The sequence below is a fragment of the Pimephales promelas genome, chromosome 19 (assembly GCF_988280905.1).
Source record: "Pimephales promelas chromosome 19, fPimPro1.hap1.1, whole genome shotgun sequence".
NCBI lineage: Eukaryota > Metazoa > Chordata > Actinopteri > Cypriniformes > Leuciscidae > Pimephales > Pimephales promelas.
The window spans coordinates 9321480-9334373 of NC_142787.1; the positions used below are offsets into that span (position 1 = coordinate 9321480).

General features: G+C 34.1%; 1 long non-coding RNA gene across 1 annotated transcript; it reads left to right on the top strand.

The window, feature by feature from the left end:
* The first annotated feature begins 4360 nt into the window (after positions 1 to 4360).
* LOC120480273 (uncharacterized) lies at positions 4361 to 8406 on the top strand. Its single transcript, XR_016147782.1, has 5 exons — positions 4361 to 4653; positions 5955 to 5994; positions 6091 to 6139; positions 6419 to 6508; positions 8182 to 8406. It is a non-coding gene; the product is annotated as an uncharacterized LOC120480273 (long non-coding RNA).
* The last annotated feature ends 4488 nt before the right edge of the window (positions 8407 to 12894 follow it).

Consider the following 12894-nt stretch of genomic DNA (forward strand, 5'->3'; position numbering starts at 1 on the left):
CAGTGCTGCTTCAAGATCATACTGTATGCTTTCGAATCAGTACTGTGATGTCATACACCAATCGTCAGTCTGTACTCTGGACAGTGCTGCTTCAAGATCATACTGTATGCTTTCGAATCAGTACTGTGATGTCATACACCAATCGTATGTACTCTGTACAGTGCTGCTTCAAGATACTGTATGCTTTCGAATCAGGACTGTGATGTCATAAACCAATCGTCTGTAAGGGAGACCGGGGGCAATTGTAAGGTATTTTACATTTTCCTTAATAACTCACAAACTACTTGAGATAGACTAGTCATCTTTTGATACAAGAAACATATATATGTGCACTAATTAATAATACAATTTATATATTTTCACTTATAAGTACAAGACTAAAATATTTAATTAAATGCAGTGTGGGGGCAATTGTAACACTGAGAAATAACTCCTATTAACCCACTTTATCTCAAATAAAAGCATACGTCAAAGTAATCACGTTACTGCTGTTAATTTTAAGAGTTTATATTTATTCCCACTTTGTCAAGCACATATAAAACACACATTATTTTATATAAAAAATGTTAATTGATGATTTGTTAATACTGGAAAAAACATTTATTTTAATACACCCTTTTAAAATGAAGTTTTACAATAGAATTTAGTGAAATATGTTCATTTTTTTTAAACAGAAAAGTATGTCAACACACACAAACAAGCTTATTACAATGGACCTTGTGGCTCGGGGGCAACTGTAACACAGTGTTACAGTGTTGTTCATGTTCGTTTTTAATCAATAACCTAGGGATAAAATGTATACAAGTTTAAATTGACAGACATCTAAACTTTAGACAGCAGAAGAAAAATACTGTACATCCAAAAAATAACTTTCACACCTCAAAATCAGTTTGTCGTTAATAACTTCTGCTAAAGTTGAAAATGTCACGCTTCTTTTCCACAGATAGAGAGAGAATCCTATTGGGCATGTACAGATTAAGTGTCATCACTCTAGCTTGTTTCTGATTGGAGGAATTGAGTCTGTTACAATTGCCCCCGGTCTCCCCAGTGCTTCGTCAAAGTGATCAAATCAGTACTGTGATGTCATACACCAATCGTCTGTACACTGCAGTATAGTGCTTCGTCAAGGTGATCAAAGTATACGCTTTCGAATCAGTACTGTGATGTCATACACCCAGGGATGTAGTGGAGGCTAAATGCACAAAAGCCGTTTACGCACCTCCCAATATTCGGGAATTGCGTTTACCCACCTCCAAAGTGCGTTTATCCACCTTTCAATTGCGTTTATCCACCTCTAAATATCCTAGTTCCTAAGACATTTTAAATTAAGCTTATGTCGTTAATTTAGTTTCTTTAATTTAGTTAATTTAGTATAGGTTGTTAAACCTAAGACGAACTTTTTCACTCATTAAGACGGTCGCCTGCCACCACCTACTGGCGGTTTAGTGTTAAATGTTTAAAAGTAGCATCATTCTTTCTTATATGTAAATTAAAATCAATTTCATAACATTATTTCATGCAATTGTAATTTTTCAGTGTAAATGATTTAATTTGATCAACCCCTAGGGTAACAGCCCTATGGTGTCTTTTTATTAGAGATAATTGAATTTATTTATCAAATTTAGGAATTTAAAATGAAATATGAAGCATATACATTTAATAATATTGGGGGAGGGGGTGCCCTTTAAAGGTGCAGAAATTACAATATGGTGATTTAAATATCAAAGCTGATATATCAGTGATGAGAATATTTTTTAAGAATAAGTCAAATTTAAAAAAAATCCGAACAAGCAACTTTTTTACTCGGACAAGTGAAAGGCAGATTTACTTAGCGTATGAAAAGGCTTAATGTCGAGCCCTCCCTATATAGCAATGTCATCAGGAGACACACATACACCGGTAGGCAGTGGCCCACCTTACCTGGTGACCACGTCTTGGTCCACCAGAATTTATAGTTTACCCACCTCTTTTTTTACAGCTACACCTCTGCATACACCAATCGTCTGTACTCTGTACAGTGCTGTCGATCACTGTCTGCTGTATGCTTTCGAATCAGTACTGTGATGTCATACACCAATCGTCTGTACTCTGTATAGTGCTGCTTCTATTTGATCACTGTATGTTGTATGCTTTCGAATCAGTACTGTGATGTCATACACCAATCGTCTGTACTCTGTATACTGCTGCTTTATTTGATCACTGTATATTGTATGCTTTCAAATCAGTACTGTGATGTCATACATACACCCAGAGATGTAGTGGAGGCTAAATGCACGTAAATGCCGTTTACCCACCTCCCAATATTCGGGAATTGCGTTTGCACCTCCAAAGTGCGTTTATCCACCTTTCAATTGCGTTTATCCACCTCTAAATATCCAGTAGTTCCTAAGACATTTTAAATTAAGCTTATGTCGTTTTAGTTTCATATTGTCCACACTCTAAAAAATGATGAGTTGGATTTACTTAAAATATATATGCACCATTTTTGTATCAAAAAATGTGCACATATCTTTTAAGTAAATCCAACACAGTGCAGGCCATGTGAGATCAAAACAAATCTTAGTTCTGTTAACTTAAAATTTAAGCTCATTGATATATATAAAATAAGACAATTAAATCAGTTGAACCAACCATTTTAACTTAGTTTAGATCTTCAGCTTACATGTCTTAAAATAAATAACATGCAAATCACACACAATAAAGCATTTCACTTTATTATTTATTTAAATTGCATCTTAAAATATATTCAAATAGAAAATAGTTGTTAAAATAATAATAATAATATAGTCACAATATTACAGTTTTTCTTGGATCAAAGAAATGAAGGCTTGGTGGGCGGAAGAGACTTCTTTTAAAAATATTAAACAATCTTAGTGTGTGTGTGTGTGTGTGTAATTTTTTCAAAAATCAATAAAAAACAATTAAATGCAACAAATTAGTCCATTATTAAATGCCTATATATATATATATATATATATATATATATATATATATATATATATATATATATATAGTCTATTAAATAATATCTATTAATTTAAACAAAACAGAAGTTAATTAATGACTTTCCTCCAGAGGTTATGAACGAATCTCTTCAAAAACATTTTAGCAGTAACTACTGGAAAACAGTAAAGATCTACAATCTTTATTTGAAGCTAAACTTTTGTTTAAAGGGTATTTACTTATTTTGATAATAATTTTGAAGGTTTAATTTACTGAATTGTCGCTGTCATTTAAGAATAATATTGTGCTAGAATCAAGATTGCCATTATTTAATGATAAATCGTGCACACGGATCTGTAGGCAATGTGCTTTCGAATTTAATATTTGTATGTTAACGTTACCAAAAGTAGGCTAACCCGCGCCCAAGGCCCCCTTTCCCGCGATCCATGTAGGCCTATAGACAATAGAGATAGAGAACATGGGAATTTGTAAGTATGCAAAGTACATTTGTTTTATCCAAAAACAACTCGCTAATAAAGTAGGCCTATAATCTATCCGTGGGAGAGAGAGCGCAGTCCGAATTGGTCACACCGAACGTGTCAAACACGTCGCGTCTAGTTAGACGCTTGAATCTTCCGCAGCCCGCTCAAGTTAAAAATGTTCTACTGAGAAAGACGTTCGCGGCAAACGAGTCACCCAATTCGTGACGCCCGGCGCGAATGATGCGTCTTCGCGTCTTTGCATTGACTATGAATGTACTCTGCTATCGCAATTAAATTCGCGTTCGGTGTGAACACACCATTAATGCATATACGAGCCAACATCATGGTCATATATTTTGAAAAAACACAATATATAGCTACTCGCGTGCAAAACACTTATTTCATTCGTTAACATGTAGACTACAAATGTTTGCATTCGTAAGAAACGTTTCTAATTGTTGATGCAAAATTTGTAGCAATTCTGAAATTCAGTTAAAAGTCAATTTTTTTACCAAAAATGCAATAAATGATCATGTGTATAGGCCTAAGTACAAAAAATAAGCTTACCGCTTCTCAACGTCTTCACATGTGTTTCATAATTTTTTGTCTGGATAGGCATCACGGGAAATTGCATAGCCTATATCACCTGGCTCATACAGTTACTTAAAATGATAGAATCGATTTACTTAATTTTTATGCAATTATTGTAGTAGTTGACATGCATTATGTTTTTTTTTTTATTATTTTATTTATGCATACATTTAAGTGAACCTAGTAACTTATATTTTTTTGTTATATGTTAAGTAAACGTTGAAAAGTTAGGAATACTTAATTTTTTATGTTTGATCCAATTACTTTTATAAGTATTGGTTGTTCGGCTGCTTCAAGATCATACATGCTTTCGAATCAGTACTGTGATGTCATACACTCAAAAAAATGATTCAAGGCCTTCTTAGAGGTGACACATTTAAAAACAATTTGATTTATGTAAATATATCTATTTAAGATCATATGTATATATATTTAAGTGGTCTAACTAAAAATTTATTAATAGCTCCACCTATGAGATTGATTTACGTTGGATCGCCCAAAAAAAGTTTCATGTGGGACCGCCCTTTGCGCATGTGCGAGTCAGCGCGGTCTTTTCGCCCATCTCGTCTCATTCTCTCAGTGCAACGCCAAGGCAGAGGGTGGACGAGAGTACGTAAAGGCGAATATCTACTACTTGGTAAGTATTCATTTGTTGATTAGAAAGTATCTTACTGTCAATTATCATTAATACAGTAATATAGGCTGAGATGTGTGCATCAGTTAACGTTAAGTGAGCCTAATTTCACTCTTTAAAGCTGAAGGGAGTTGCTTGCTAAGGTTAACTTTGGTGGTTAAGTGCTACTTTTGTACTTTAAGGTTAGTCACGTTGACTGCTTTGGTTAAATTATGTGTTCACTACTCTTCATCGCCGCAATTTCGGACGAGAGATGCCGAATTTCTGTTTGTGTGTCTAATTATGGTCGCGACAAGCGTTAGCAGCCAAGGTCCAAAGTCCAAAGCAAAGCCGTCAACCGACCGGGCGCGTTGGACATTGGGTAATGTTATGCGTTTTTTTCGCCATGTGTCATTAATGGCGGCCAGTGTTATATTATTTTCGTCAACGACATTTTTAAAACGAGACGATAACTAAATAAAACCTAGTTTTGAATGACAAAAACTATGACGAAAACCTATTGACATTTTCTATTGACAATAAAAACGACGAAAATGTCAAATAGTGACTATTTGGGAAGCGATTCAGTCAGAACTGATGTCCTGCGTCTGTGGTAGATGCGCACATTTCAGTAGAGCAGACATACAACGTTAGATCTGAATAAGAGTGAGGACGCAAAAAAAGAGCTCTAACGTAATCATTACGGTTTTCTGGGCGCACACACAGCGCGCGAGTCTTAAACTGCGCTCTCTTTCGTGTCTGAATGGACATAATACACAACATTATGTCTAAATGTCCATTTTGGACAGTATTCACGTAAACTATGTCGGTTATGTCTTAAAACAGTTGTGAGTGTATCGGATGTGCGTCAGTGAAATTCAGCATGTCATTGGACATGATCCGATGTGTGTCCTTAATAGTGGTCAAGCAACAAAAAAGAAAACCATTCACTGTTTGTTATAGCTTTAAGGATTAATTATATTTAATTCATACAAATAAATATGCTTGAAAGAATGATGTATGCAAGTAGTTCTAAATAATGCATATATCATTAATTAAAAGGAAGACTGTTTTACTTTAGGAAAAGTGGTTTGATTTAATTTAAAGATTTTTTAAAGTCACAGTATTTAAATCTGTATCTGTATTGCATGTTAAAATTTAAAAATCATTCATATTAATAGGTGCTCTACTTCAGTTCAACCTACAATATTAAGCAATGTATTAACGTGTTTGACTATAATTAATAATTACTTTTATTTGGTTTCATTGCCTGAGTATTTGCTCCATTGCTCACACCTCTAATATATGCATCTCATCTTTTGCAGTTGAAGTTGAAAAGCAGTTTACGGCAACCTCCTATTAATAGTAGGTAAGACTAGCATTACTTGCTCAATTCTAGCACAAACTTATTTGCATCATTGTCATGTGATATGTGCTAATTGTCTTTATTCTCCTTTTTAGGATTATGAATGTGGCAGTGCAAAGAATGCAGTTTGCAATTAGCTAGCAGGTATTTGTTGTTTGCAACATTTTAGGCAGTTCATGGGAACTTAAGGGGCAGTTATTAATATCCATGTACATACACCGATTATTTGGTTCATCCACTCACACACCAATGTAAAACATGCAAGAAAACTACCAACTTGCTTGTTGGGGGCATTTAGGGGTTAGGCATCCTGTTCAGACTGAAATTACCCTCTAATCTAAATTAGACAACCTGCTCCTTCTCTGTGTCACCAGAACAACCACATTTGGCTAAATTGTGTCTCATTTTTAACCCCTGCTTCAGCGTGACAACATCAACACCAGGAGGGAGTGTATCCTGAGATGCATCATCTACCTCAATGAAGATCCAGACACCATCTTCAAAGAATATCTGGTAAATTCATCACAATATGTTTGTCATGTAGTGTTGAACTGTTACTCCCTTACGTCTCCCATGACACACTATTTATATTGACAGACCCTAGGGCTGGGCGATAAATTGATTTTATCGATTAATTTGAATGTGTAGTTTACGTCGATTTTATTTATTTTTTTAATGAAAATCGGTTTTCTCTTTAACAACCTCTGAGCTCCTGTGGTTCTGACTGGACTCAGGGCTTGCCAAGATAGAGATACACAAACAACATGGCAAATGAACACTGTGAGAGACGCAATTGTCACTTTTTACACGCTCTCATGCACACATGCATTTTCTCACGCAGAGAAAAGTTAGGCTACTATTCATATGAAACATAGCCTATTCTCATCAGATTCTGTCAATTTTATTACAAAATTCAAACAATAAACACCGTTTTGGCACTTGTCACTAAATATGACATGAAAGATCGCAGAGCTCAGTTCAAGCGGTACGTGAACCGATCATCTGTTACTCTTTACTACTAACTTACCGTAATGTAATAAAATCGATCGATCAGTGTTTTTCAACCGCGGAAAGATGTCCATAAAACAGCTGGAGAACAACATGTCACCTAACGTTACATTTACCTCAGGAATGCCCTTCAATTAGCCATAACATGCATGTTAGTTGGACTTAAAATAATTACTATAGAGAGGAGTATTTTGCTAAATATGATAACTATATTACACATTTATTATATTTTTACCTATATCATTCAAATATTATAATGTTGTTTGTTGTTATAAAAACACATATTTAATTTGAGTTGGTTTTAACCTAATACCAGCTGACAGGGTCTCTCTGTATTATAGCATTAAGTGATTTATTTTTGGAGAACAATTAACATAACACATTAAGGTAGGATATCTACTGTACCTAATATTTACCCAAACGAATTGATATTGAATCAATATCCGAATCAAAATCACAAGAATTGAATTGAAATTTGTATTAAGCAATAATAAAAACAATAGCATACCAGTCTTTGTACCATGTAAACATTGTGTTACATAGTTAATAAACTTAATAAAAAATTTTAGTTACCAAATACTTTGACAATCACAATAAACATTGTGAGTTTTTTTTTTTTTTACACATCCCCCCAATCCACCCATTTTATGTTATGTTATATTTACACTATTTACAATGACAGGGCCTGCCCTCTTGTCTTTTTGGCTTGTTGTTTCTGATTGCACTTTAATCCAGATAATATCCCAGAAGGGAATAAAGTTAAAACTTGTTTTGAACAATTTCTTTGTCGTCTACAGATTGATTTTAAGTAGGGAGAGGAAAAAAATAGTTTTAAATCGTAAATCGGATATTTTTGTGAAAAAATCTGGGATTTTTTAGGCCAAATCGCCCAGCCCTACAGAGGTGTTCTTATGTACTGCTGTAGACAAGTGATCGTACATGTTTTTTGAATTTAGGGGGGGGAGTGTGAGTGTGTGTGCTTGGAGTGGGGAGATTGTTTAGAGTTCTGTTGGCCTGGGGGATGAAGTTGTGCTGTTGATAATGGACAAATGCTTTTCTATATGTATTTTTGTGTCTGATGCCATCACCTGTGGAGCCCAGCATCACTTTATGTCACCTTATTTCTATGTCCATCTTTATTTAACACTTGCTGTGTTTTCTGTGTTTGTGGTGTTCAGGCACCGGCGACCGAGGATGCAGAAAGGGACCTAGCAACCACAGTCATGTGACCGGAAGTGATGGGGATCAGGAGCCTGAGGACGTTGGAGTTGTGGAGTCAAGTTCATTCTATTTGGCATCATTCACCATGGTGAAACTCAAACATCCAACAGGAAAAAAAAAACATTTTTTGATTGGAGGGGTTCTAAGGAAATGAAGTTTAAATGTAAATGTATTTCAATAAAAAATAAAATAAAAATAAAAAAACAGTTTTGTCTCACGTGTATGTTAATGGATCAAATGAAAAATGATTTATATGTTTAATTGATGATAATTTCAAATAATTAAGTAAGTTTGAGTTGGTCAAATGAAAATCAATTTCATTTAGTTAATGTAATTATTTTATTTAAGCTGTATTTGGTAAAATTTAGTTAGGAGAACTCAATTACATACTGTTGTAAGTATTTGATAAAAATAAGTTAGGCTAACTCATTTAAATTCTGTTGAATGGATGTACTCAATTTGAGTTGGGACTACATATATTTATTGGATGGAAATCCTGCCCACAACTTAATTGAGTTCATCCAATGAATCATTTTTTTGAGTGCACCAATCGTCTGTACTCTGTACAGTGCTGCTTCAAGATCATACTGTATGCTTTCGAATCAGTACTGTGATGTCATACACCAATCGTATGTACTCTGTACAGTGCTGCTTCAAGATACTGTATGCTTTCGAATCAGGACTGTGATGTCATAAACCAATCGTCTGTAAGGGAGACCGGGGGCAATTGTAAGGTATTTTACATTTTCCTTAATAACTCACAAACTACTTGAGATAGACTAGTCATCTTTTGATACAAGAAACATATATATGTGCACTAATTAATAATACAATTTATATATTTTCACTTATAAGTACAAGACTAAAATATTTAATTAAATGCAGTGTGGGGGCAATTGTAACACTGAGAAATAACTCCTATTAACCCACTTTATCTCAAATAAAAGCATACGTCAAAGTAATCACGTTACTGCTGTTAATTTTAAGAGTTTATATTTATTCCCACTTTGTCAAGCACATATAAAACACACATTATTTTATATAAAAAATGTTAATTGATGATTTGTTAATACTGGAAAAAACATTTATTTTAATACACCCTTTTAAAATGAAGTTTTACAATAGAATTTAGTGAAATATGTTCATTTTTTTTTAACAGAAAAGTATGTCAACACACACAAACAAGCTTATTACAATGGACCTTGTGGCTCGGGGGCAACTGTAACACAGTGTTACAGTGTTGTTCATGTTCGTTTTTAATCAATAACCTAGGGATAAAATGTATACAAGTTTAAATTGACAGACATCTAAACTTTAGACAGCAGAAGAAAAATACTGTACATCCAAAAAATAACTTTCACACCTCAAAATCAGTTTGTCGTTAATAACTTCTGCTAAAGTTGAAAATGTCACGCTTCTTTTCCACAGATAGAGAGAGAATCCTATTGGGCATGTACAGATTAAGTGTCATCACTCTAGCTTGTTTCTGATTGGAGGAATTGAGTCTGTTACAATTGCCCCCGGTCTCCCCAGTGCTTCGTCAAAGTGATCAAATCAGTACTGTGATGTCATACACCAATCGTCTGTACACTGCAGTATAGTGCTTCGTCAAGGTGATCAAAGTATACGCTTTCGAATCAGTACTGTGATGTCATACACCCAGGGATGTAGTGGAGGCTAAATGCACAAAAGCCGTTTACGCACCTCCCAATATTCGGGAATTGCGTTTACCCACCTCCAAAGTGCGTTTATCCACCTTTCAATTGCGTTTATCCACCTCTAAATATCCTAGTTCCTAAGACATTTTAAATTAAGCTTATGTCGTTAATTTAGTTTCTTTAATTTAGTTAATTTAGTATAGGTTGTTAAACCTAAGACGAACTTTTTCACTCATTAAGACGGTCGCCTGCCACCACCTACTGGCGGTTTAGTGTTAAATGTTTAAAAGTAGCATCATTCTTTCTTATATGTAAATTAAAATCAATTTCATAACATTATTTCATGCAATTGTAATTTTTCAGTGTAAATGATTTAATTTGATCAACCCCTAGGGTAACAGCCCTATGGTGTCTTTTTATTAGAGATAATTGAATTTATTGATCAAATTTAGGAATTTAAAATGAAATATGAAGCATATACATTTAATAATATTGGGGGAGGGGTGCCCTTTAAAGGTGCAGAAATTACAATATGGTGATTTAAATATCAAAGCTGATATATCAGTGATGAGAATATTTTTTAAGAATAAGTCAAATTTAAAAAAAATCCGAACAAGCAACTTTTTTACTCGGACAAGTGAAAGGCAGATTTACTTAGCGTATGAAAAGGCTTAATGTCGAGCCCTCCCTATATAGCAATGTCATCAGGAGACACACATACACCGGTAGGCAGTGGCCCACCTTACCTGGTGACCACGTCTTGGTCCGCCAGAATTTATAGTTTACCCACCTCTTTTTTTACAGCTACACCTCTGCATACACCAATCGTCTGTACTCTGTACAGTGCTGTCGATCACTGTCTGCTGTATGCTTTCGAATCAGTACTGTGATGTCATACACCAATCGTCTGTACTCTGTATAGTGCTGCTTCTATTTGATCACTGTATGTTGTATGCTTTCGAATCAGTACTGTGATGTCATACACCAATCGTCTGTACTCTGTATACTGCTGCTTTATTTGATCACTGTATATTGTATGCTTTCGAATCAGTACTGTGATGTCATACATACACCCAGAGATGTAGTGGAGGCTAAATGCACGTAAATGCCGTTTACCCACCTCCCAATATTCGGGAATTGCGTTTGCACCTCCAAAGTGCGTTTATCCACCTTTCAATTGCGTTTATCCACCTCTAAATATCCAGTAGTTCCTAAGACATTTTAAATTAAGCTTATGTCGTTTTAGTTTCATATTGTCCACACTCTAAAAAATGATGAGTTGGATTTACTTAAAATATATATGCACCATTTTTGTATCAAAAAATGTGCACATATCTTTTAAGTAAATCCAACACAGTGCAGGCCATGTGAGATCAAAACAAATCTTAGTTCTGTTAACTTAAAATTTAAGCTCATTGATATATATAAAATAAGACAATTAAATCAGTTGAACCAACCATTTTAACTTAGTTTAGATCTTCAGCTTACATGTCTTAAAATAAATAACATGCAAATCACACACAATAAAGCATTTCACTTTATTATTTATTTAAATTGCATCTTAAAATATATTCAAATAGAAAATAGTTGTTAAAATAATAATAATAATATAGTTACAATATTACAGTTTTTCTTGGATCAAAGAAATGAAGGCTTGGTGGGCGGAAGAGACTTCTTTTAAAAATATTAAACAATCTTAGTGTGTGTGTGTGTGTGTAATTTTTTCAAAAATCAATAAAAAACAATTAAATGCAACAAATTAGTCCATTATTAAATGCCTGTAAATATATATATATATATATATATATATATATATATATATATATATATATATATATATATATAGTCTATTAAATAATATCTATTAATTTAAACAAAACAGAAGTTAATTAATGACTTTCCTCCAGAGGTTATGAACGAATCTCTTCAAAAACATTTTAGCAGTAACTACTGGAAAACAGTAAAGATCTACAATCTTTATTTGAAGCTAAACTTTTGTTTAAAGGGTATTTACTTATTTTGATAATAATTTTGAAGGTTTAATTTACTGAATTGTCGCTGTCATTTAAGAATAATATTGTGCTAGAATCAAGATTGCCATTATTTAATGATAAATCGTGCACACGGATCTGTAGGCAATGTGCTTTCGAATTTAATATTTGTATGTTAACGTTACCAAAAGTAGGCTAACCCGCGCCCAAGGCCCCCTTTCCCGCGATCCATGTAGGCCTATAGACAATAGAGATAGAGAACATGGGAATTTGTAAGTATGCAAAGTACATTTGTTTTATCCAAAAACAACTCGCTAATAAAGCCTATAATCTATCCGTGGGAGAGAGAGCGCAGTCCGAATTGGTCACACCGAACGTGTCAAACACGTCGCGTCTAGTTAGACGCTTGAATCTTCCGCAGCCCGCTCAAGTTAAAAATGTTCTACTGAGAAAGACGTTCGCGGCAAACGAGTCACCCAATTCGTGACGCCCGGCGCGAATGATGCGTCTTCGCGTCTTTGCATTGACTATGAATGTACTCTGCTATCGCAATTAAATTCGCGTTCGGTGTGAACACACCATTAATGCATATACGAGCCAACATCATGGTCATATATTTTGAAAAAACACAATATATAGCTACTCGCGTGCAAAACACTTATTTCATTCGTTAACATGTAGACTACAAATGTTTGCATTCGTACACTCTAAAAAACGATTCGTTGGCTGAACAACCATTACTTATAAAAGTAATTGGATCAAACATAAAAAATTAAGTATTCATAACTTTTCAACGTTTACTTAAAATATATAGTGTGTGTAACACAAAAATATAAGTTACTAGGTGCACTTAAATGTATGTATAAATAAAATGAAAAATACATAAGGCATGTCAACTTGCGTCAAAATTAAGTAAATCTAGCATATCATTTTAAGTAACTATATTAGCCACGTGATATGCAATTTCCCGTGATGCCTATCCAGACAAAAATTTTAAGCCATTTTATTTCACAGCACATGT